At 35.5% G+C, this 3,037-nt stretch overlaps 1 protein-coding gene across 1 annotated transcript in view; it reads left to right on the top strand.

Annotated features, from left to right (window-relative positions):
- LOC106878553 (paramyosin) overlaps window positions 1-3,037 on the top strand; it is a 43,456-nt gene that overhangs the window by 39,558 nt on the left and 861 nt on the right. The gene's annotated exons all lie outside the window — the stretch shown is intronic.

Raw genomic sequence — 3,037 nt, 5'->3', positions numbered from 1 at the left:
GTTAAAACCGTCTTTTAAATTCCCTTCAGTATGGTATTTTCGTGATAAAATTTATACCCCATAATTTCTTTAATATCTCAATTTGTTTAGTTAATCCTGAATTTCTGTTTAAATGCGACGAGCTTCCGCATATTTTCCCCGACTCCCAACTTCCACTTACAAAACACTCTCTTTTCCCGCTTTTCCCCTATCGTCTGCTTTCCCACCCTACCTATCGTCTGCTTCTGCTCCCCCCTGTCGTCTGTGTTTTGCATTGTCTGTTTTACTGTACTGTTTATAGTTTTAGTTAATCGGATTTTGCTTTTGTTAGTTGTCGTTTTTCATTGCTTTTGTTTTGTTTTCGTTTGCTTTAGCTTCTGTGTGTATATTCGTTCATCCAATTCAATGGACATAAAGAAGTCCCTATGCATTTTCTCTTGCCAGTTAGTGAGCTCGCATGGAGAGTGATCGACTGGAGTACTTAAGCATTTACTTTAGGACTTTCCAAGCTTTTTACTGCTTCTGTTTTGCCGGGACTCGAAGGGCCTCGTTTTTTCCTGATGATAGGAAGCGGGATTTGAACTCAGAATGAACGGAGCTGAAACTGGTATCGCAAGGCATCTTGTTTGACGCTTTGATATTCCGCAAATCCGCTATCCCGGACTGGGGAATTTTTATCAATCTCGAAATGGCGAAAGGCAACATTGACTTTAGCAGGAGTTGAACTCAGAAGAGATATCGAGACGCATTCTTTCGGACTCTCTGACAATTCTGCCAGTTCGCCAAGCGAAGATCAGGAGTGCAAAATTTTGGCAAAAAGAGAAGAATACTTTTGTCGACCATGGATAAAGAAGAAAAGGGAAATCTTAACGTTCCGGACAGGATCCCTTGGTTAGAAATTTTAAAAAAATTCGAAGGAACTGGCTCAAAACGTAACAATTTACATTTCTCTCCCTCATGAACCTCGAATATATTCAAATTTGTGTACATTATTCACTGATTCTGTCCATGCAGCGGTTTCTCCTTTGCTGAAAGAAATCAGGTCACAGGAATAGAAAGAAAGACAGAAAGAAAGAGCGTGTGAGAAAGAGAGAGAGCGCACGCTAGAGAGTTAGGGAGAAGAGAGATGGTGGAAGGGATGACAAATCTTTTAGCAGTAGTATTTTGTTAGAAGTTTGTGTTCGAGGGATTTTAAAAAGTCACATTAAATATTTCTATTTTTATATTCGTTTATTTGGCCAATATTTTAAAGAAAAGCAAACAACAATCAAATAAACAAGCAATAAATGAATTTCGAGAAGGAGAAATCTTTATTTGACGAAAAGTGGAAGACGAGATTTTGGTTCCAAATGACTGATTTCAGGGAAAATATTACAAATGATGTATAGTAATATTAGAGAGAGCGTTGTCAAAATGTTTCCAAAAGCAAGCGTTCATTCACATAGTGGTACATTAGTAAAATGGTTAGGCACATAGAGAAAATGCCATACGTCATTTACTTACGGCATTTTACGTTCTGAGTTCAAATACTGCTGAGATCAACATTATCTTTCCAACTTCCGGGGTCGATAAAAAGTAAAAGCAGTGCAGTACTGGTATCAGTATAGTTGGTTACATCCCTACTCCATCCCAAACTGTGGTCTTGTGTCTATATTAGAAATGAATAATGAACGTCAGACGACATCTTAATGTGAAGTAAAAAGGAAAAAAAAAGCAAGAATATATTTTGTGGCACCTACTTTCCTGTATGCTGTTGAATCCACAAGAGAAGGTAAGGATGAAGAAATGTTGTAATTCAAAGAAAATAAAGGTATTACAACGGACGAAACACGCACATACACAATGTACACGTACATACATATATACATTCACACATACAGTAGTTGTGATGGCAACACTGTCACTAATCCAGTATGAATAGGTAAATTACGAATGAAAGTTACGCATCTGTGAAAATTTGACAATGCAGGCTACATTCAAGAAACGCACGTAAGATTATGTAACTAAATATTATATACTCAAACTCTCCATACACATATATATGTATAAGTACATACATATGTACGTACACACACACACACACATATGTATATGTTCATACATACATACACGCATACATATATAAATACATGGGTATATTTTGTTTTTCTGTATTCACTTAGTCTTACTAGCTTTTCTTATATCCCCAAATGCAATGTCCTATTACAACTGATATTATTGGACATCGTATTTAGAAATACTGATAGAACTATCAGTTTATATACTTTATATCTTTAATCTCACGTAACTTTCATAATTCAATGCTTAATTAGGATTAAGTGACATTTGTTAATCTGTCAACACATAAATATAACCACACATAAATACAACTTGAGAGTAAATTATGTCAATAGTCATACTTTTATTACAAGCTTATTATTGCCGAGAAAAGATTTTAAACGATGGTATTCCGTCATTCCAGATTCGTACCCGTGTGAGAACTTTTATATGGTTGTTTAATCAACTAGAAATAACAACCAAATCTTCTTTAAATGACACTCTGCCGTTTTAAAGGACAAGTTTATATCAATGATGTCATATTAGGTAATGAAATTATTGATAAACTATGTCATCGTGGCAACACCTTTGATCATTTGTCTGACGATTAAGGTTGACTTATGACTATAACAATGGCCTAGATATCAATTAATTTTTAACCAGTTAGTTCTTAAAGGCTGTTGCAGAATGCAATCATATTGGAAACTTACATCTGGTGGATTTCTGTGATTTATAATTGCTTATAGCACTAGTCTTTGTGTCGAGATATAACATCTGTCTTTGGATATTTGGATCTACATGTAATTCCGTCAGGAGCCCTTTTTTTTTCCTATTTTGCACCAATCTCGTCATTCATAGTTTTATGAGAGTCGTGTACTTTCCGCTATACTTTCTTTATTTTTCAGTCCCAGTCCTACAATAGATGCAAGATCCGGGAAAGTCGAAACCGTGAAAGCTTTTCTTTAAAATCTCAGTAGGAACCATTTGCAGGCAAATGCTCCATAGATAAGGCAATATATAT

Source organism: Octopus bimaculoides, chromosome 13 (genome assembly GCF_001194135.2).
Source record: "Octopus bimaculoides isolate UCB-OBI-ISO-001 chromosome 13, ASM119413v2, whole genome shotgun sequence".
Lineage (NCBI taxonomy): Eukaryota > Metazoa > Mollusca > Cephalopoda > Octopoda > Octopodidae > Octopus > Octopus bimaculoides.
Note: the sequence above shows the minus strand (reverse complement) of the source record. Positions and strands in the feature narration are given on the sequence as shown.